General features: G+C 47.1%; 1 protein-coding gene across 1 annotated transcript in view; it reads left to right on the forward strand.

Annotated features, from left to right (window-relative positions):
* LOC141105028 (uncharacterized) overlaps nt 1-24307 on the forward strand; it is a 138751-nt gene that overhangs the window by 6650 nt on the left and 107794 nt on the right. The gene's annotated exons all lie outside the window — the stretch shown is intronic.

The following is a 24307-nucleotide window of genomic DNA, read 5'->3' on the forward strand; positions in this document are numbered from 1 at the left end:
GCTGGCTATGGGGTCACCCAAGCGGGCTCGTTCTTGAGCTGTGGCTCTGCGAGTCTGTTCAGGCATGGAGCCTTGGCCCTAATCCTCTCTCCCCTCATTGGCTCACTGGCTGTGATTAACAGCAGCAGGAGCCATTGGCTCCTGCTGCTGCTGCCTCAGCCAATGAGGAGCAAGAGTCCCCGGAGAGACAAGGCACTTGTGCACATCACTGGATCGAGATGGTGGAAGGAGAGCTGCCAGAGAATGTAGTGGGGATGGTGGAGGAGATCTGTCGGAGAATGTAGTGTGGATGGTGAAGGAGAGTTGTCGCAGAATGTAGTGTGGATGGTGGGAGGAGAGTTGTCGGAGAATGTAGTGTGGACGGTGGAGGAGAGCTGTCGGAGAATGTAGTGTGGATGGTGGAGGAGAGCTGTCGGCAGAGGCGGCTCTAGGCTTTGTGAGGCCTTAGGCAAAACTTACACATGAGGCCCCACGGACTGGGACGCTCCATGATGAGGCCGCTATTCCTCAGGCTGCGGGCAGTATCTGATTTGTCCATCAGCTCCTAAGCCACAGAGTCCCAGTGGGGGTAGGCGGAGCCGCCGGCATCAACTTCAGTGATTGAGAACAGGCAAATTAGGAGGCTGCGAGGCCCCTGTGAGTGCGAGGCCTTAGGCGACCGCCTAATTTGCCTAATTAGAGAGCCGCCTCTGGCTGTCGGAGAATGTAGTGTGGATGGTGGAGGAGATCTGTCGGAGAATGTAGTGTGGATGGTAGGAGGAGATCTGTCGGAGAATGTAGTGTGGATGGTGGAGGAGAGCTGTCGGAGAATGTAGTGTGGATGGTGGAGGAGATCTGTCGGAGAATGTAGTCTGGATGGTGGAGGAGAGCTGTCAAAGAATGTAGTTTGGATTGACAAGGGAGTGACTGGTCAGCGTAGGATACCCTAAACTTGCACATCATTAATGAGGAGTGAGCGCAGTTTGGCATCTTTGCCCTGGGTGCTGGAAGACCTTGTCCCAGCACTGGTACCAAGGACTGGACATACTGGGGAGAGCTGTCGGAGAATGTAGTGTGGATGATGGAGGAGAGCTGTCAGAGAATGTAGTGTGGATGGTGGAGGAGAGCTGTCAGAGAATGTAGTGTGGATGGTGGGAGGAGGAGATCTGTCGGAGAATGTAGTGTGGATGGTGGAGGAGATCTGTCGGAGAATGTAGTGTGGATGGTGGGAGGAGATCTGTCGGAGAATGTAGTGTGGATGGTGGGAGGAGATCTGTCGGAGAATGTAGTGTGGATGCTGGAGGAGAGCTGTCGGAGAATGTAATGTGGATGGTGGAGGAGAGCTGTCGGAGAATGTAGTGTGGATGGTGGAGGAGAGCTGTCGGAGAATGTAGTGTGGATGGTGGAGGAGATCTGTCGGAGAATGTAGTGTGGATGGTGGGAGGAGAGCTGTCGGAGAATGTAGTGTGGATGGTGGGAGGAGAGCTGTCGGAGAATGTAGTGTGGATGGTGGGAGGAGAGCTGTCAGAGAATGTAGTGTGGATGGTGGAGGAGAGCTGTCGGAGAATGTAGTGTGGATGGTGGGAGGAGAGCTGTCGGAGAATGTAGTGTGGATGGTGGAGGAGAGCTGTCGGAGAATGTAGTGTGGATGGTGGGAGGAGATCTGTCGGAGAATGTAGTGTGGATGGTGGGAGGAGAGCTGTCGGAGAATGTAGTGTAGATGGTGGAGGAGAGCTGTCGGGGAATGTAGTGTGGATGGTGGGAGGAGAGTTGTCGGAGAATGTAGTGTGGATGGAGGAAGAGCTACTGTATAAAGGATTGTGTGTCATGTCACACTTAACTGTTCTATGCTCCAACTGCAGGCCATTCCCTCTGTGTCCGTCTGCTTCCTCTAGCGCTGCAGCCAATCACACAGGGGTCACTATCTTAAAGGGCGAACAAGCGGTTGCTTACTTTTTGAATCACACATTCACATGCTAGCTGCCAGACCCCCTGTGTTCTCAGATGGTCTGTCTAGTGTTTTTCAGTACGGTCTCCATGACTTCTAGCGTCCGTCCAGCTCCTCTGTGTCTCAGCAGTTCTCAATCAGTCAATCCAGCCTGAACCCCTGAGCCTGATCTTGTGATTGTCCAGTGACCCTGTGCATTCCTGCCAGCATCTATTCTTCAAATTTTCTTCTTCACCACCTTGTCTCCCTTTCCACTTCAGTCAGTTACCTGCTTCTCTGCACCACTCTGTGAGTTCCAGCCTCCCAATACCAGCTCCTGTGCTCTCCCAGCCTGTGTTACTCCTCTGTGTGTCCATGCACTCCTACGGAGTTAAGTACTTCCTTGTGTATCCACTGCCCCATACTCAGTATGTCTCTTTCCATGTCATCCATTCATTCTTTTGAAAATGAATTTTCCATTTCGGATTTGCTCTTCAGCTTTGTAATATCTGTGGGGTTCATATTCCGATATCTGATTTGTCTCACCACTTTTCTCTGAATATTGAACTCCTCTTTAATAAGACTGTATAGATATCAAAAATTATGAATGGAAGACGCTCTTCTGATTTGGAAGGATTAATGCTCTTGGACAATGAACCCCATTGACAGATTTTTGTATCTTTTTTTTTTTTTAAACTATCCCAGTTTGGGCCCAACTTTATTAATTTTTTTAAATTTGCAAACTCTTTACTACTTTTTGTCTGGATTTCGACACAGCCTCCACTGAATAGTAAAATATTGTCTCTAACAAGAAAGAAGGCACAGGTGCCCCAGACATTTTACTTTATTATCAAGCATCAGTTCTGGCGAGGCTTCTCCACTGGTTCCATAACTTTCCATTTAAGTTGTGGGTCCAGATTGATCAGTCTTTATCCCAACTTGATCTCTGGGCTCTCCCATGGACCTTACCAAATAAACTGAAGGACACAGGTTTTGTGTTGCCACCTATAGACCAAACCCTAACTTAGTGGAATAAGTGGATCGCTACTTCCAATATGTCTGCATAGGTAGGCCCAATGACACCACTATTTGACAATCTGTCTTTTCCTATTGGTATACATAGATCCTTAATTGGTCCCTGGAGTGAAGCTTTCCAGTTCAATATCTTCTTCTGCCAATTCTCCATCTGCCCCTCTCAATATTATCTTCAATTTACCTGGAATACAGACTTTGTTCTCTAACCAACAACTTACTTCTTTCATCCAACCTTTGCCGGACAGACGCAGGTTGGTTTCTTAGAGTAACTATTGTTATGTGACTCGCACCCCCCCCCCCCACTCGATTTCCAAAATTTACACAATATTGTCTACTTGCTCACCCCAATCTCCCACCTTATACAATTACTTGAGAAAGAATTAGGCACAAAATTCAGCAGTGAGGATCGTTGGAAAGCATTTACTCTCTCTCATAAATATTCTGTTGGTTGTACAGTCCAAGAAATGAGCTTTAAGATTTTTTATCTATTGGTGTAGATGTTCAGATGTCCTTCACCATATCAATCCAACCTTGCCTAACGTGTGCTGGAGATGTCATAATTCAGTGGGCTAGACTTGACCAGATTGATTTACAGTGATGTCAAATGTGTAATTTTACTATGAAGGGGCATGAACGATATTAAATAAATGAGTCCTTCTGAAAGCGAGAAATACCTAAACATATTTCTGCAAGAAACACTATTTTTGGCCAGACTCTAGATTGCCAGGCTCTGGATTAGGGGAGCTCCCCCCACGCTGCAGCAATGGATCAGAGCTGTTAACGACACCCTCCCTTACAAGAAAGTGCTATACATCCACCGGGCTGCCCAAAGAAATACCATAAAATCTGGGACAGATGGCTGGAGGATTCCTCCACCTGCAACGAAGAAGATTAGGCACACCCTCTCCCGATTATCCCCCTGGCCCACCAATGTACATTCCCACTCCCCCCAGGTGGGCTTACACCACTGCACAATTTGATGGACTGTAATATGCCAGCACCCTTTTTTTTCCTCCCTATCTCATTTTGTCAAGCCGCAATGTATGTCAACAAAGTTATCCTGTATGTAGTGCCTGTTGCACTTTTCTCACACGTATGTTATACTTTACATGCTCAATAAACGTTGTTCCTGATCAAAATAAATGAGTCCTGTGTATATTGGTAATCATTTTAGAACATTGTTAAAAATTCATATATTAATATATATAACATTTGTATGTTGTGAATGTGTGCATCAATTTCACTGGTTTTCAATTTTTGTTTTGCCATAATTAAAAAGAGGGATGAGCCGAATGTACCTGTTTAACTCAGCAAATGCTAATAAGGTTTGAATCCTGAAGCCGTACCTTCGATATCAGTAATGGCCATTTTCAGGGCTAACAGGCAAGGGATTGTCAAACACAGAGCCTGAAGAATATGTACCAATGTTAAAAAAAAAAATATATATATATATATATATATATATATATATATATATATATATATATATATGTCTGTAGGAAAAGGGTGTTTTCAGGTAGTCTAAAGGTCGATATTAAGAAAAAAAATCCTTCAAACTGCATGCTTAGGGATGCATTAAAACTGTACATTGTTTCATAAATCATTTTGCAAAAATCCAAATCTTGCGCTAAAGTGTCATCAAAACAAATTCCAAGGCTGATAGCTGCACTCACTAATTATCCACACTAGAAAGAATATAAACCCATACAGGTGTTGTGCCGTCATATAAGTAATCAGTTCACATGTGCTGCCAATATAAAAAAAATCCAAATAAAAAAGTCCCATTACTATCAAAATGAAGAAAAAGGAAAGGAAAATAGTCCAGTGAAAATAAATTTTGCCAGTGAAAGTCTTTCAAAAGGAATAATTCAATGAAAACGCAATTCACAGGTAAAAAATCCTCATCACCACAAGTGCATCCAAATGTGTAACACAGATTCTGCCTCCCAGAGGGTTAGACCCCCTATTCCAAAGAGGTCTAACAGCGCTTATGGGGGCACATCCCACCAATAGATAGATGAATTGTAAGGATCTGCTATCTTCAATTACACAATTTAATAGCTGGATAAATGAGTGTAAGCCTCCACATGCCTTAATTGGTAAGTGATTTGAAGTCAGCCTCCACATCTGTAATATGCCATCCTGGACGACAGGTGGATGGAATAGAGCAGGGGTCTCAAAATGGCGGCCCTCCAGCTGTTGCAAAACTACAAGTCCCATCATGCCTCTGCCTGTGGGAGTCATGGTTGTAACTGTCAGCCTTGCAATGCCTCATGGGACTTGTAGTTTTGCAACAGCTGGAGGGCTGCCAGTTTGAGACCCTTGGATTAGAACCTCCACTCCCACAGCTTGCTGCCCAAATGTATGGAAGGTATACGTGATGCCACTGAGAGCCTTCCTTCTCAACAGATTAAACAGGCAGTCCTCTGCTCAGCCACAAGAAGGCAGCATATAAAAGAGGAAGAGAAAATTGCTTGTGGTGCAGTAAAATACATATTTATTTAATAAAATCAGGCACCTACTCAAGTAGATAAAAGTCAAACAGCATGTAAAAAAAACTCCCAGATTGAACACCCCGTGGGATGACGTCACTGCTGAAACTCAGCCCTACGTCTTTCGTCTGAACGGACCTTGCCACTGGGGCAACGAATAACATTACAATTCTCAGGGACAGGATCAGTGACAACATATTGGGGTTATTTACGAAAGGTAAATCCACTTTGCACTACAGTCACTGTAGATCTGAGGGGGACATGCAAGGAAAATAAAAAACAGCATTTTAGCTTGCACATGATTGGATGATAAAATTAGCAGAGCTTCCCGTCATTTCAGATCTTCGCCTCAGATCTACAGCGACTGCACTTTCAGTGCACTTGTAGTGCAAAGTGGATTTGCCTTTCATAAATAACCCCCATTGTGTCATCAAATAAATTACATATGTAATAATTTACTTTCCTTTCCCCATTGGCTCACATACAACAGCGGCAACCCAATCCAAAAAAAGTCTTTATTAGGTAGGTTTTTCAAACACAACGCATTTTTGTTGTAGCAGTGTCAGACCATAAGTGAATGCTGAAAGTAGCAGAGACGATATGGCTACTACGTACTAAAACAAAGAATTCAGCCTCATATACCTTAAGAGTGCTGGCATTATTTGCAATAAACACATTATAGTAGACAACCCCAGACAGGTGGCTTGCTGATGACATCAGCATCTGCTATGAGTCCCACAGTGTAAAGCGGTCCTTTCTGGAAATGTGGCATTTAGGCCCTTAAGATGGATCCAAGAGTCTGTGTGTCTTGGGGAGACATGGACTTGAATCCAAAGTAACATTACTCCAAGGGTCCCCAGGCATACGCCCAGGCCCGTCTTTAATATTGTTTGGACCCTGGGAAAAATTTTTCTTTCACTCTTAACCTGCTCTGAGTCTACAATAAATAGCAGCTAGACTCAAAATCAGTTTACTGAATCAGTACAGCCAGCGATTGTGATTGGTTGCAGGAGGTTACAGTGTATCCCTACCACTCACGGACTGGCTGCTAGAGGTTATAGCACACATTATGGCTCACTTATTATTTGCTAGAGGTTGCAGCACATGACTTCTGTTTGTTGATTGGTTGCTAAAGATCACTATACATAAATACTGCTCACTGATTGGTTGCTGGAGGTTACTGGACATCCTTACCACTCACCAATTGGTTGCTAGAGGTTACTACACATTATTACTGCTTACTGATTGGTATCCTTACCGCTCAATGATTGGTTGCAAGAGGTTAGTGCACATCATTAGTTCTCACTGATTGGTTGTTAAAGGTTACAGCACATCATCTCCTCACTGCCTGCACACCATGGACTGGGGAGGTGAGGGGACCCATCAATAGACAGAAAAATCCTAGAGATTCTAGGACTTCTGGGATCAGTGGCAATGCTGGTGGGAGGGGGTGTTATCAGTGGCAATGCTGGGGGGTTGATGGGATCAGTGGCAGTGGTGGGGATGGGATTAGCTAGGAGGAAGTACACTGTGGTAAATTCTGAATCATGTAGAGCAAAGCTGGAAATTTTGGGCAAGTATATAGTGGGGGATTCTACAATGACCACCAATGTAATGGAAAATTTACAATGACCACCAATGTGAGGGGGGATTTACACTGACCACCAATGTGAGAGGGAATTTGCACTGACAACCATGTAACAGGGGATTTTACATCACCTACCAATGTAAAGAGGGATTTCTTCACTGACACCAATAAAATAAGAGCATTTACACCATCTACCAGTGTAAGAGGGAATATACAATGTCCTCCATGTAAGGGGGAATTTACACTGACAACCATGGTTGAGGAGATTTGTACTGACCACCAATGTAAAGGGGGATTTACACTGACCACCAGTGTAAGGGCAATTCTGTGCTTACCACCAATGTAAAGGGAAATGTACACAATGTAATGAATAATTTACACTGAAAACCAATGTAATGGGGGATTTTACATCAGCAACCAATGTAGTGGGGGATTTTACATCAACAAACCAATAAAGGGGGATTTCTACACTGCCCACCAATGTAAGGAGGATTTACCCTCACCACCAATTTAAAGAGTAGGGATGAGCCGAACACCAGAACATGCGAACAGGAAAAAAGTTTGTTCGAACACGCGAACACCGTTAAAGTCTATGGGACACGAACATGAATAATCAAAAGTGCTAATTTTAAAGGCTTATATGCAAGTTATTGTCATAAAAAGTGTTTGGGGACCTGGGTCCTGCCCCAGGGGACATGGATCAGTACAAAAAAAGTTTTAAAAACGGACGTTTTTTCAGGAGCAGTGATTTAATAATGCTTAAAGTCAAACAATAAAAGTATAATATCCCTTTAAATTTCATAGCTGGGGGGTGTCTATAGTATGCCTGTAAAGGGGCGCATGTTTCCTGTGTTTAGAACAGTCGGACAGCAAAATGACATTTCAAAGGAAAAAAGCCATTTAAAACTACTCGCGGCTATTGCATTGCCGGTCCGACAATACACATAGAAGTTCATTGATAAAAACGGCATGGGAATTCGCCACAGGGGAACCCGGAACCAAAATTAAAAAAAAAAAAACGGCGTGGGGTCCCCCCAAAAATCCATACCAGCCCCTTATCCGAACACGCAACCTGGCAGGCCGCAGGAAAAGAGGGGGGGGACGAGAGAGCGCCCCCCCTCCTGAACCGTACCAGGCCACATGCCCTCAACATTGGGAGGGTGCTTTGGGGTAGCCCCCCAAAACACCTTGTCCACATGTTGATGAGGACAAGGGCCTCATCCCCACAACCCTGGCCGGTGGTTGTGGGGGTCTGCGGGCGGGGGGCTTATCGGAATTTGGAAGCCCCCTTTAACAAGGGGACCCCCAGATCCCGGCCCCCCCTGTGTGAAATGGTAAGGGGGTTTTGTACCCCTACCATTTAACTAAAAAACTGTCACACATGTTAAAAATGACAAGAGACAGTTTTTGACAATTCCTTTATTTAAATGCTACTTCTTTCTTCTATCTTCCTTCATCTTCTTCTTCTTCTTCTGGTTCTTCTTCTTCTTCTGGTTCTTCCTCGGGCGTTCTCATCCAGCATCTCCTCTGCAGCGTCTTCTATCTTCTTCTCCTCGGGCCGCTCTGCACCCATGGCATGGGGGGAGTCTCCCGCTCTTCGCTTCATCTTCTTCTTCTTCTTCTTCTCTGCTTCATCTTCTTCTCTTCTTCATTTTCTTCTCCGGGCCGCTCCGCATCCATGCTGGTATGGAGGGAGGCTCCCACTGTGTGACGGCGTCTCCTCGTCTGACGGTTCTTAAATAACAGGGGGCGGGGCCACCTGGTGACCCCGCCCCCCTCTGACGCACGGTGACTTGACGGGACTTCCCTGTGACGTCACGGGGAATGCCACAGGGAAGTCCCGTCATGTCCCAGGCATCAGAGATGACCCCGCCCCCCATTATTTAAGAACCGTCAGAAGAGGAGACACGTCACACAGCGGGAGCCTCCCTCCATGCCAGCATGGATGCGGAGCGGCCCGGAGAAGAAGATGAAGAAGAGAAGAAGAGAAGAAAAGAAGAAGATGAAGAAGAAGATGAAGAAGAGAAGAAGATGAAGAGAAGAGCGGGAGCCTCCCCCCATGCCATGGGTGCGGAACGGCCCGAGGAGAAGAAGATAGAAGATGCCGCGGAGGAGATGCTGGACGAGAACGCCGGAGGAAGAACCAGAAGAAGAAGAAGAAGATGAAGGAAGATAGAAGAAAGAAGAAGCATTTAAATAAAGGATCTGGTATGGATTTTTTGGGGGACCCCACGACGTTTTTTTTTTTTTGTGGCGCGGGGTTCCCCTTAAAATCCATACCAGACCTGAAGGGTCTGGTATGGAATTTAGGGGGACCCCCGTATCATTTTTTTTTTTTAATTTTGGCAGGGGTTCCCCTTAATATCCATACCAGATGTTAGGTACCTGGTAGTTGAGCCCGACTGGTAGAAGGAGACCTCTCTTAAACGCTGGTTCAGGAGCCACTGGAAGTGGGAAAAGTGGTCTCTTGAGCACAGTGGGTAGGAGGGCCTGATGCAGGTTCCTGCGGTAGCAAACACTGAAACTGGGAAGACGTCCATCCGAAATGGCTGAGCTGCGGATGCAGGTAGGCTGAAGCGGATCAGTAGGCAGACAGGTGGATGATTTGGCAGCAGCAGAACCTGGAGCTTGGCAGAGCAGGCTGGAAGCAGCGTCACAGGACACAGGCAAAGCAGAGTTAGACAGTCCGTTTGGCAGGAGATCAGGCAAGTATATAGCAGGAGGGATAATCCAAGAATAGTCAGGCAGGCAGGAGTTTGGCAACGGGTCACAAGACATAAGTGAGGTCAGGCAGGCCGGGTCGGATTGGAGACAGGAGAATGGTCAGACGGAGCCGGGTCACTAGCAATACAACAACAGGCAGGATACAGGAACTCAGGTGCAGAGCTGCAGATGAACAGCACCTGATGGAAGCATCTGACAGTCTTTTAAAGGGCCCTTGGCGCCAAACAGCGCTAGCACGAACGGGCGCGTGCACGGGTGTGAACGGGCATGCACGGGAGCGCTCCGGCACCCCCTGGTGGAGATTTCAGCAGAACTGCCCTGGGAAGGCCCCTCTTGCACCTGCACGCATGCATGTTCGCCCGACGCCCACTGATATGCCCCTGACATTGCCCCCTCCCAACGGGCAGCCTCCGGATGCCCAGATAACTTTTCTTTTCAGGATGAGCAGAGAAATAGGCATGGATCAAACGTTTAGCATGAATATTACTGTGAGGTTCCCATGAGTTATTTTCCGGACCATACTCCTTCCATTTAATCAAAAACTGTACTTGCCCAGATCTCTTTCTGCAATCAAGGATGGCCTCCACTTCGTATTCCTCATTTCCGTCCACCAAGACAGGTTAAGGGACCCTGGCGCCCCTATCAGGAAAGGGATCATCTACAGCAGGCTTCAAAAGCGACACATGAAACACAGGGTGGCTTTTAAGTGAGTCAGGTAAACACAGTTCATAGGATACCGTTGATTTTTCTTTTCACAGGGAAGGGCCCAATAAATTTAGGAGCAAGCTTTTTGGAAGGACAAGTCAACCTAATATTATTGGTAGACAGCCATACCTTATCTTATCACCAGGCTGAAGGTTTAGATCACCTTTTCTTTTTTGATCGAAGATCCTCTTGCTGTCTGCTTGTGCCTTGGATACCGCTTCCTGTAACATCCGGTTATTATGACTGAGGAACTGCACTGTGTCCTGGACCGCTGGAACTGAGGACTCTGGAAGAAAATCTGGTAAAAAAGATACATGAAAACCATAATTGGCAAAGAAAGGAGATTGATCAGTGGCAGAGTGACTAGCATTATTATAAGCGAATTCCGCTAGGGGCAGCAGGGACACCCAATCATCTTGCACAAAAGATGTGAAACACCTAATGTATTGCTCCAGTGACTGGTTTGTCTGGGAATGGTATGCTGAGGACAGGGCTAGTTCAATTTTCAAGATCTCACATAGGGCTTTCCAGAAGCGTGAAGTAAACTGCACCCCCCTATCGGACACTATATTTGCGGGGACTCCGTGCAGCCTAACAATCTCCTTGATGAACACACGGCCCGTTTCAACAGCAGAAGGTGTTCCCTTTAGGGGCACGAAGTGGGCCATTTTAGACAGCCGGTCGATGACCACAAAGATCGCCGAACATCCTTCAGAGCATAGTAGTTCAACTATAAAGTCCATTGCTATCATCCTCCAGGGTCTATCTGGTATAGGCAATGGTCTCAGTAGTCCCCAAGCTCTGTTCCTGGAAGTTTTATTCTGAATGCAAACAGAACAAGAGTTAACATACTTTCTGCAAAATTCCTGCAGGTTAGGCCACCAGAAAGTGCGTTGCACAAGCTCAAGGGTCTTGCGGACTCCAAAATGTCCTGCAAGTGGGTGGTCATGCAATAATGTCAGCACCTTGACTCGGGCGCTCTCCGGTACGAATATTTGACTTCCTCTCCACAATAATCCATCTTGGGGTGTTAAAGAGGATCCCTGGAGACTTGAAGGTTCTGGTGATGCTTCTCTGATCATGGACAGGAGATCCGTTTGAAGAAGTAGGAAGCTATTTGCCGGCAGGTAGGTGTCAGGTACTGAAAGGTCTTTAGGGTTGTCAAACATGCGCGACAGCGCGTCTGGTTTTACGTTTTTAGATCCAGGCCGGTAAGTGATGTGGAAACAGAAACGTGTAAAGAATAGGGCCCATCGGGCCTGTTGGGGTTTCAGTCTCTTAGCAGATCTTAAGTATTCGAGATTCTTGTGGTCAGTATATATCAGCACCGGATGGACTGCGCCCTCTAACAAGTACCTCCATTCTTCTAAAGCTGTCTTGATAGCAAGTAGTTCCCGGTCTCCCACATCGTAATTCCGCTCAGCTGGTGAGAGTTTTCTAGAAAAGAATCCTACGGGGTGCATCAGGTCCTTGTTACCCTGTCGTTGAGAAATGACAGCACCCACGGCCACTTCGGAAGCATCAACCTCCAGGATAAAAGGCAAGGATGGGTCAGGATGGCTAAGGATCGGAGCTGAAGTGAAACATCTCTTTAATTCTTAAAAGGCCCCCTGAGCCTCCTGGGCTCCAGTGGAAACGAGAGTTCTGCTTGGTTAGCTGCGTGATGGGGGAGATAATGGCAGAAAACCCCCTAATGAACTTTCTATAAAAATGTGCAAATCCAATGAAGCGTTGCATGCCCTTCTTGTCCAGAGGAGCTGGCCAATCTAGCACAGCGGACACCTTCTGAGGGTCCATTTTGATGCCGGTTCGGGAGATGACTAACCCCAGAAACTGAATCTCCTCTTGTTCAAATTCGCACTTTTCCGCTTTAGCATACAGTCCGTGCAAACGAAGAAGGTCCAGGACCCTACGGACATGTTCCCTATGTTGATTGAGAGAACTGGAGAAGATTAAGATGTCATCCAAGTAGACGATTACAAAGATGTCCAGGAAATCTCTGAACACATCGTTGACCAGATGCTGGAAAGTGGCAGGAGCATTGCATAGGCCGAAGGGCATGACCAGATACTCATAATGTCCGAAACGGGTCCGGAAAGCCGTCTTCCATTCATCTCCGGCCCGGATGTGGACCAGATTGTAGGCCCCTCTCAGATCCAGCTTGGTGAAGATGATGGCAGACCTCAACTTCTGGAACAGTTCAGGTATCAGAGGCAACGGGTAGCGGTTTTTGACCGTAACCTTGTTTAACTCCCGATAGTCCACACATGGACGAAGAGTCTGATCTTTTTTGGAGACAAAAAATATTCCGGCACCAGCTGGGGAAGTAGAAGGTCGAATAAAGCCCTTTTCGAGGTTTTCATTTATCTATATCTTAAGTGCCTCTTGTTCTTTTTCAGACAGCGGGAAGATGCGCCCGAAAGGAATCTCAGCCCCAGGGAGCAGCTCAATTGGGCAATCATAGGGACGATGGGGTGGCAGGGAGTCTGCTCCCTTTTTGCTGAACACATCCGCAAATTCCCGATAGGCCTCTGGTATGGTTTGAAGCAGGTCTTCGTCAATGTCTATACTAAGTAAAGTAGCAGCAGGCTTAGAGGGTTCAGGTAAGCAATGTTTTTGGCAGTAGGGTGACCGGAACTTGATTTCACTCGTAGACCAGTTAACGTGAGGGTTATGGGCCTGGAGCCAGGGCATGCCCAAAATGATCGGAAATAATGGAGATGAGATAACGTCCAGAGTTAGGCTCTCTTTGTGTTGAGATAAACAGGTGGCAGACAGAGGAAGGGTTTCTTGAGAGACTTGTCCTGATTTTATGTGGGACCCATCGGCCAGAAAAACTGAGAGTCTGTGTGTCTTGTCTTTTAGGGGAAGATTTTGTTGAGTAGAGAAGAGAGTAGCAGAGTCAATAAAGCAGCTACATGCCCCGGAAGCAATTATGGCGTTGACCTGGATTGTTCTTCCCTGGAGCTGTAATGAGAGAGGGAGAGCAAGTTGAGTTGCATTGGCGGTTAAGGCGGATAAACTGGCCGGAGTAGAAGGAAAACACTTACGAGTCTTGACTGGACAGTTGTTCACGTAGTGGCCCGCCCCACCACAGTAGAGACAGAGGTTTAGCTGGCGTCTGTGCGCCCGTTCTTCTGGGGGCAAAGTAGAGCGCATAAGTCCCAGTTGCATTGGCACAGGAGCATCAGGTGTTTGGGTGGCCGGACTTGGGCAGACAGGAGGTAGATACCGGGAGGCAGTCATCCACATAGGGTGCGATTGCTGGGAAGAGCGTTCAGACCGGCGCTCACAAAGGCGTCGGTCAATCTGGATGGTAAGAGCAATGAGTTCTTCAAGGGTATCGGGCATCCCTACCCAGGCAAGCTCGTCCTTTAGACTCTCAAATAACCCCATGCGGAACTGATGACGTAAAGCTGCGTTGTTCCATTGAGTGTCTGCGCTCCAGCGTCGGAAGTCCGTAACATAGTCCTCGGCCGGCCTGCGGCCTTGCTGGAGCGCGAACAAAGCTGCCTCAGCGGTGTCCGCTGAGGGTCCTCGTACAACTGGGCCATGGCTTCGAAAAAGGCGGACAAAGGCTGGATCTGTACAGAGTTGGTTTCAAGCAGGCAGTGGGCCCAGGTCTGGGGTTCCCCTTGAAGAAGGGATATAACAAATCCCACTTTAGTAGCCTCCAAGGAAAAAGTCTGTGGCTGCAGGGCGAAGTAAAGTTGACAGGCGCTGCGGAAGGCCAGAAACTTGGTTCGGTCACCAGAAAACCTCTCAGGGATGGGGACCCTTGGTTCAGGTGGGAGCATGACCACAGAGGGTGGTGCAGCGGCCTGTGCTGGAGCAGCTGCGGAGGCAGAGGCCACACCTCCAGGACCACTAAGGTTCAGCACTTGACCCTCCAGTCTGTTGTAGCTGTCTTGTAAAGTCTTTACTGCCTGGGTGAGTGCCGCTAGGTGCGTACAGATCTCCTTGATGGGAGAGGTCTCTCCTGCGGGCTCAGTCATGGCTGTTCGTACTGTTAGGTACCTGGTAGTTGAGCCGGACTGGTAGAAGGAGACCTCTCTTAAACGCTGGTTCAGGAGCCACTGGAAGTGGGAACAGTGGTCTCTTGAGCACAGTGGGTAGGAGGGCCTGATGCAGGTTCCTGCGGTAGCAAACACTGGAACTGGGAAGACGTCCCTCCGGGATGGCTGAGCTGCGGATGCAGGTAGGCTGAAGCGGATCAGTAGGCAGACAGGTGGATGATTTGGCAGCAGCAGAACCTGAAGCTTGGCAGAGCAGGCTGGAAGCAGCGTCACAGGACACAGGCAAAGCAGAGTCAGACAGTTCGTTTGGCAGGAGATCAGGCAAGTATATAGCAGGAGGGATAATCCAAGAATAGTCAGGCAGGCAGGAGTTTGGCAACGGGTCACAAGATATAAGCGAGGTCAGGCAGGACGGGTCGGATTGGAGACAGGAGAATGGTCAGACGGAGCCGGGTCACTAGCAATACAACAACAGGCAGGATACAGGAACTCAGGTGCAGAGCTGCAGACGAACAGCACCTGATGGAAGCATCTGACAGGCGCGCGCACGCGCGAACGGGCGCACGCGGGAGCGCTCCAGCGCCCCCTGGTGGAGATTTCAGCAGAACTGCCCTGGGAAGGCCCCTCGTGCACCTGCGCGCACGCATGTTCGCCCGACAGTCACTGATATGCCCCTGACACCAGACCTGAAGGGCCTGGTATGGAATTTAGGGGGACCCCACGTCATTTTTTTTTTTAATTTTGGTTCGGGGTTCCCCTGTGGGGAATTCCCATGCCGTTTTTATCAATGAACTTCTATGTGTATTGTTGGACTGGCAATGCAATAGCCGCGAGTAGTTTTAAATGGCTTTTTTTCTTTGAAATGTCATTTTGCTGTCAGACTGTTCTAAACACGGGAAACATGCGCCCCTTTACAGGCATACTATAGACACGCCCCAGCTACGAAATTTAAAGGGATATTACACTTTTATTGTTTGACTTTAAGCATTATTAAAATCACTGCTCCTGAAAAAATGGCTGTTTTTAAAACTTTTTTTTGCATTGATACATGTCCCCTGGGGCAGGACCCAGGTCCCCAAACACGTTTCATGACAATAACTTGCATAAAAGACTTTAAAATTAGCACTTTTGATTTCTTCCATAGACTTTTAAAGGGTGTTCCGCGGCATTCGAATTTGCCGCGAACACCCCTAATTGTTCGCTGTTCGGCGAACTTGCGAACAGCCAATGTTCGAGTCTAACATGTGTTCGACTCAAACTCAAAGCTCATCCCTATTAAAGAGGGCTTCTGCATAGACTACCAATGTTAGGGAGGATTTGAAACTGACCACAAATTAAAGTTTGGATTTTATTTACTGATTACCAATATAAAAAGTAGTTTCTACACTGGCCACCAATGTAATGGGGATTCACATTGACCACTAATGTGATGGGGATTTACACTGACCACTAATCTAATATGAGCATTCACAGGAACTACTAATGTAGGGTGGGATTTACACTGACCACCAATGTAAGAGGGACCTTCACACTGGCCACTAGTGTGAATGAAAGGATTGTGCACCAAGCCCCAATGTAATGAGAGGATTTATACTGACCACCAATGTAACTGAGACATTTAGCCTGCTTTCACATTTGTGTGTGTCGGGAACGCATTCAAAATCGCTTTCCTGACACCACAGAAATGTACTGCCCTTTTGCAGATACACAGCAGTGCCATTAATTGTTAATGACACCCTCGGGCATCTGCTGAGATGTGCGTATTCACATGCACCACAATTCACACTGCTGTGGCACCATGTTATTTTGAAAAAGGGTTCCACCTCTAATTTGCTTACCTTTGCAGAACAGGCTGATAGTAGGCTAAATGACCACAGTTGCAGGCAGGACTTTCACACATGCCCCTTTATCTCCCCGGTGGGCAGCATTCAGCAGAAGTGATGGTGGATATGACCCCAGGGAGGCATGATATACATATGAATGCTGCCTCTATTTGCATATCAATGCAGCCGGTTTGTAGCTACAACAGTGATGGGGCCCAGGGCAGATGCCCCTTTTCCCCTTCATACGCCTCACAAAGAGTAGTTTTCCCTTAAAAGCCAGGGCCCATAGTCAGTAGGCAAGAGGCTAGCATTCAGTCCCTTCCAAAAACCTCTGTCCCGGGTGAGTCTGTCACAGTGCCTCTCACTCACTTTGCTCCTTTACAATATCTGGCACCCAAGCGCAGTAGTAGACCACATCATAATGCCCCTCACTGCAGCCAATTTGGCAGTAGGCTGCATGAACATGTAAGCCAATTGGTTTTCTCTGCCTGTCACCTCCCTCTATGCTTCCATTGCTCTCCATATTTGTGCACAGTTTGCTCCCTATACACACTGCCTCTCCTCTCTGCACACAATGTCACCCTTCCTGTACACAGTTCCCCCCTTTCCCCTGTAAATATCCCCCTTGTACACTTTCCCCCGTTTTCCTGCACATACTTCACCATTTCCTGTACACACACCCCCTTGTATACTCTGCCCCCTTTTCCCCTGCACGCACAGCCCACCCTGCTCACACTACCCCCTCCCTGTACAGATTGTCCCCTCCCCCAGCCCCAATACACAAAAAAATTGTTTTTTTTCTGTCAGTGCTGGCTGCAGCTCCACATTGCCCCTGAAGCCTAAAATACAGGCATCCCTATAGGGGAGGTACAGCCAGCATTGAGCCCCTGACAGCACAGAGGTACAGCCCCAGGAAGTCAGCACAGCACAGGGATGGTGGGAGCCCCTCAACATGAGCACAGCAGGGGTACAGCCCCAGGAGGAAGTTCCTCCTGGGGCTGTACCCCTGCTGTGCTCATTTGGATCCGAAATTCGTCAACTAAATTTCGTATTTTGTATAAAATTCGGAAGCATAGCAATTCGTATTTCGGATGCTTCTGAATGTACAAATTTTTGGAAATTCGTACAAATTTTCCTACGAAACGAATCGCACATGTCTACTGGTTTATAGACTGGATACATCCTAGATATAGTGTCATTTATCCAACTGTTCATCCAGAGCCTCTGGTTTATAGACCAGATACATCCTTAATATACAACTATTTATCCAACTGTCAATCCAGAGCTTCTGGTTTTATGAAAACAAAGATTTGGAAGGGAACCAGTGTTGGAGCGTACCCAGGGATCACTGCCACATCCCAGAAAAGGAGGAAGACCAAGGAGGAGGATGTGCCCCAAAGGGGATAGTACAGGCAGTGTGTCACTGGGAAATTAATGAATGGTGCAAGCGTCAAGTATACAAAATATTATTGAAATTATTGACAAAAGTTTATTGGGTACAAAATAATACATAAACATATAAAATCACATGAGTAGAAGAGGCAATAGATAAAGGGTAATCAAACTGCTGAGGTGCATTGGTATGTCTTCCCAACAAGTTCAAAAATGACCCGCTGGAATGAAAATACCGTAGCACAGAATACTCTACATGTTTCGGAATATAGAGGAATTATGTTCCCTCTATGCAGTTTTTTGCTGTTTTTCTAGAAGAAAGACAAAGGAATATGTATATATATATATGTAGGGGTGTAAATCAATCAATGTATTTAGCACCAACATAGAGTATAAGAACGTTATATCTAGATATATGAGAGACTGTTAAATTTCAAACAAGGGATACGGACAGAACAGAATCTTAGACTGAGCAGATAAAAATTGTATAAATTTACTCACAAAGCGTGTGACTCTTCATCATATATGCGATATACAAGTAGGCTAAGAGAAGGACTCCCACTTCCTAGAGTCCAGAAGATTGCATCAATTTGTCAGAGATCCAAATATTGGGTACAGTTTTGGTAGATAGGAGCCCAAGAGAGGGGGTATAAGGTGATTTGCAAGTTCTGGCCTTGATAATGAACCCCGAAGGGACGGCAAACCAGGGCTCACAAGAGCCACCACTGCTGGGCGGACTGCACATGCATCTACAAAATCAGAAATAAGGAAAAAAGAAAATGGTTTTATTGAGAGGGGTATGTGTCTCATATTAGAGACATTGGTGCTAGTAAAGTTTGTTATATGTATGCAAAGGAATAAACTTTAGTAATAAATGTCATCACACAGCAAAGTGTGTGGAAAGTTGAAATAAGTGTGTGACAGGCATAATAAAGATTCACATACCTGGTCTCTGATGCTTTACAACATGAACCTGTCCTGCAGGGGAAACTCACTCCTCTTGGCTTGTATAGCACAGGAGGGTATATGGCAAAATAGTGCCATATATTCTAAGTGGAGTGGGGTGTGACACACTACTGACCAATCATTGATTGGTAAGGCGGGGTAACATAGGATAATGATAGCACAGCTGATTGTCTACCAAACCGAAGCAAATTGTCCGGCAGAGACATCAGCTGTGTATGGGCACGTTTGCAGCGTCCGCCCACTGTGGCTCCTCGCTCCTCGGCCTTAGGCACTGGTGGTGGTGCCCTGAAACAAAAATGTTCTTAGAAGCTAACAACATGAACATTGAGGAGGAATAGGATAGTCACTCAGCATAACAGGATAGTCACTCAGCATAGGCAGTCTTCAAGGGATCTCACATTCATAGAAAAATGAATCGGTCACATCAGTATCAGGTGCTTGGTAGCTGGGGATCCAAGACTGATTCATTTTTATGAAGGTTAGCCGATCAACTGAGTCTGTGGACAGGCGCACTCTTTCTTTGATCGGTTACAAAGCCTCCAGCAGCACTGAATGTGCGTTCAGAAAGAACGCTGGATGCAGGACAGGCTAGTAGCTCAATTGCAAATTGTGCAGGCTCTGGCCAGTGATCCATCCTCAAGACCCAGTAACCCAGTGGATTTTTGGTTGGAAAGGTCTCCAAGTCTGATCTTGCCCCTAGGTATTTCTGCACCATGTAAATCAGACGCTGGCGATGGTTGCTAGAACCGATCAGACCATGGGGCTGCGGACTAAAGAATTGTCTGAACGGTCAGACGGCCACCTTTTCCACCACTCCTTCTGTGACTGACCGAAGCCTCAGCAACACGTTGTCCAGGAGGACCAGGAAATTGTAACCTCCCAGGCTCTGGAAACACATTGCACAAACCTTTCTGCAAGGCCTCCCAAAGATGTTTCATCCTCTGCTCCCTCTGCGAAGGCTGGATAAGTTCTGCAACCTTACCCTTGTAAGGTGGATCAAGAAGGGTTGGCAGCCAGTAATGATCCCTCTCCTTGATACCACAAATCCAAGGGTCCTTTTGCAGGCTTTGCAGGATCAGGGAGGCCATGCAGCGAAGGTTTGCTGAGGCATTCGATCCGGAGTCCTCTGGGTCACTAAGGATGACATGATCCACAGCCACCTCCTCCCAGCCCCCTTCAAGTCCATGGGTTTCTGGGGACTGAAAACGATCCCTTGAAGACTGCTGCTGATGCTGAGTGCCAGGCTCCACCTCCATGCTGACACAATCCTCATCCTCCTCCTCCTCCTCTTCCTGTGTGATTGGCGGGCCCACAGGAATAGTGTCAGGATAAAGGGGGCCTTGAGAGGTAAGGAAGTCCTCCTCTTCCTCCCTCTGTTCTGCCTCAAGTGCCCTGTCCATTATTCTATGAAGTGCATGCTCCAACAGGAAGACAAGAGGGACAGTATCACTGATGCATGCACTGTCACTGCTCACCATCCTCACCAGCCAAGCTCCACTGACCCTGTCCTGGTGCCATACTAACACAGGTACTCATTGATGGCACTCTGCTGTGTGTGCAGCCGCTGCAGCATTGCCAACGTTGAGTTCCAACTGGTGGGCATGTCACAAATGAGGCAGTTTGCATTCCTTTTGAAGGTCAGCCAGCCGAGCACTGGCCTTATATGACCGGCGGAAATGCCCACAGACTTTCCTGGCCTGCCTCGGGAGATCCTGTAAGCCCGGGTACCTGCACAAGAACCGCTGCACCACCAAATTAAGGATTTGAGCCAAACAGGAAACATGGGTCAAGTGTCCCTGTCGGAGGGCGGAGAGGAGGTTGGTGCCATAGTCGCAAACCACCATTCCTGGCTGAAGCTGGCTTGGCATCAAACACCTCTGAGTCTGCCCCTGCAGAGCTGCCAGAATCTCTGCCCCAGTGTGGCTCCTGTCCCCTAAGCAGACCAACTCAAGCACCGCATGGCATCTTTTTGCCATAGCGTAGCCCCTTGAATGCCTACGGAGCACCGCTGGTTCCGAGGAGAAATCTGCAGAGGAAGAGGCCATAGAGGAAGAAGAGGAGGGGCTGAAGGAGAGAGGTGTGGCAGAATCACCACTACTAGCATTTTGGAGGTGTGGTGGCAGAACAAGCTACAACAATACTGCACCCTCTCCTGCATCCTTCCCAGCTGCCAGCAGACTTACCCAGTGCGCCGTAAAAGAAAGATAATGTCCCTGTCCATGCCTGCTGGACCATGAGTCAGCGGTAATATGCACCTTACCGCTGACCGCCCTGTCCAACGAGGCCAAGACATTGCCTTCCACATGGCCTTCCGTGAAAAGAAATGGCGTTTGGGAACCTGCCACTGAGGTACCGCAAATTCCACAACTTCACAAAAGGGGACAGAGTCTACCAGCTGAAAAGGCAGCAGTTGGAGTGCTAGCAATTTAGCCAAGCTAGCATTCAGCCGCTGAGCATGTCTATGGCTGGGACCGAATTTCTTTCTACGGTTTAGCAACTGGGGTAGGGAAATTTGCCTGCTACAATCAGGTGTTGGTGTAGAGATAGCAGATTGCCTGCAAGCACACCTAATTCTACACCTTCACTCCTTTCAGTGCAGGTTTCTGAGGGGACTGGAGGTATTGTGGGGTTGGAGATCCCAGCTGATGAGGAGCAAGGAGAGGTCTGCCTTGTTCTTTGATGTGGGTCTTTTAAGTGCTGTTGCCAACGGACTGCATGGGAGGTCAACATATGTCTGGTCAAGCATGTGGTGCCCAAGCAGCTGCTGTTTTGGCCACGCTTGATACGCTTCAGACATATGTTGCAAACAGAAAATGTGCGATCTGCTGCACAAGTATCAAAAAAGGCCCACACCAAAAAACTTTTCAAAATACGCAGGGAGTCAGCAGCGTCCTGCACATGCGGAGCTCTACGGTGTGATGCAGTCGGTGGCTGCCCTTAAGCTGGCCCCTGGAGGGCATCCTGCCTCATTGGAGATGTGCCTTCTCCTCCTCCTCCCCTCTTCTATCAGGCACCCACGTAGAGTCAGTGACCTCATCATCCCCTCCCTCCTCGTCACTGGAGCAAACCTGGCAGTATGCTGCAGCTGGGGGAACATGACTGCCAGTTTGTTGTCCTTCTTGGGCACCCCCTCTCTCTGGGCTCATGTTACTGCCTTCCTCAACCTTCCTCAACCTGGGTACCATCATCGGAGCCTTCAAAATGCTGCACATCCTCCGCTCTGAGGATGAGGAGGATGAGGATGGCTTAGTTATGCACTATACCAACTCTTCTGCATGTTGTGGATCAACACGGCCAGCTGCCAAAAAAAGGACAAGCGTGTCCCACGGCCACGTGCTGAGGATTCACTGTGTCCACAACCAGCACTGTTGGCTGTAAACACAGAGCCTGCTTGCCCTCTTTTAGTGGCCTGTGAGCGTCTGCCTCTCTTTGGTGGCCTTCCAGACATGCTGTAAAATTTTATTAGCAAAACACCGCCTGAAGTTTACTAGAAAGAGTACACCAGGAACGGCCTGCAGTCAAATATAAGCTTGGCTAGACTAGAATGCAGTGTATATATATATATGTAGAAGACAGTATATATATTTTATGCACTACAGATCACTGAATCACCTGCCTGAAAGTGTATTTGAAAACGTACACCAGGAACAACCTGCAGTCAGATATAGGCTTGGCTAGACTAGAATGCAGTGGATATATATATCTAGGGGACTGTATATATATATTTTATGCACTGCAGATCACTGAATCACCTGCCTGAAAGTGTATTTGAAAACGTACACCAGGAACAACCTACAGTCAGGTATAGGCTTGGCTAGACTAGAATGCAGTGGATATATATATATATATATATATATATATATATGTGAAATACACTGCAGCTAACTGAATCACCTGCCTGCCAGAAGGATAGTAGAAACAGTGAGTACACCAGGAATGTACTGCAGTGAGATCTAGCTAAACTGTATGCAGTGGATATATATGTATATATAAATACTAGACTGACTGTATATACAGTATCTCACAAAAGTGAATCCCCCTCTCACATTTTTGTAAATATTTTATTTTACCTTTTCATGTGACAACACTGAAGAAATGACACTTTGCTACAATGTAAAGTAGTGAGTGTACAGCTTGTATTACAGTGTAAATGTGCTGTCCCCTCAAAATAACTCAACACACAGCCATTAATGTCTGAACCGCTGGCAACAAAAGTGAGTACACCCCTAAGTGAAAATGTCCAGATTGGGCCCAATTAGCCATTTTCCCCTCCCCAGTGTCATGTGACTCGTTAGTGTTACAAGGTCTCAGGTGTAAATGGGGAGCAGGTGTGTTAAATTTGGTGTTATCGCTCTCACTCTCATACTGGTCACTGGAAGTTCAACGTGGCACCTCATGACAAAGAACTCTCTGAGTATCTGAAAAAAATAATTGTTGCTCTACATAAAGATGGCCTAGGCTTTAAGAAGATTGCCAAGACCCTGAAACTGAGCTGCAGCATGGTGGCCAAGACCATACACAGGTTTAACAGGACAGGTTCCACACAGAACAGGCCTCGCCATGGACCACCAAAGAAGTTGAGTGCACATGCTCAGCATCATATCCAGAGGTTGTCTTTGGGAAATAGATGTATGAGTGCTGCCAGCATTGCTGCAGAGGTTGAAGGGGTGGGGGGTCAGCCTGTCAGTGCTCAGACCATACACCACACACTGCATCAAATTGGTCTGCATGGCTGTCGTCCCAGAAGGAAGCCTCTTCTAAAGATGATGCACAAGAAAGCCTGCAAAAGACAAGCAGACTAAGGACATGGTTTCCTGGAACCATGTCCTGTGGTCTGATGAGACTAAGATAAACTTATTTGGTTCAGACGTAGTCAAGCATGTGTGGTGGCAACCAGGTGAGGAGTACAAAGACAAGTGTGTCTTGCCTACAGTCGAGTATGGTGGTGGAAGTGTCATGATCTGAGACTGCATGAGTACTACCAGCAGGGCAGTATTCCAACATAACAACCCCAAACACACCTCCAAGATGACCACTGCCTTGCTAAAGAAGCTGAGGGTAAAGGTGATGGACTAGCCAAGCATGTCTCCAGACCTAAACCCGATTAAGCATCTGTGGGGCATCCTCAAACGGAAGGTGGAGGAGCGCAAGGTCTCTAACATCCACCATCTCTGTGATGTCATCATGGAGGAGTGGAAGAGGACTCCAGTGGCAACCTGTGAAGCTCTGGTGAACTCCATGCCGAAGAGGGTTAAGCCAGTGCTGGAAAATAATGGTGGCCACACAAAATATTGACACTTTGGGTCCAATTTGGACATTTTCACTTAGGGGAGTACTCACTTTTGTTGCCAGTGATTTAGACATTAATGGCTGTGTGTTGAGTTATTTTGAGGGGACAGCAAATTTACACTTTTAAACAAGCTGTACACTCACTACTTTACATTGTAGCAAAGTGTCATTTCTTTGGTGTTGTCAAATGAAAAGATATAATAAAATATTTACAAAAATGTGTACTGTATATATGAAATACACTGCAGCTAACTGAATCACCTGCCTGCCAGAAGTGTAGTAGAAACAGTACACCAGGAACGGACCGCAGTGAGATCTAGCTAAACTGTATGCAGTGGATATAGATAGATATATATATATATATATATATA

The sequence above is a fragment of the Aquarana catesbeiana genome, linkage group LG08, assembly GCF_042186555.1.
Source record: "Aquarana catesbeiana isolate 2022-GZ linkage group LG08, ASM4218655v1, whole genome shotgun sequence".
Taxonomy (NCBI): domain Eukaryota; kingdom Metazoa; phylum Chordata; class Amphibia; order Anura; family Ranidae; genus Aquarana; species Aquarana catesbeiana.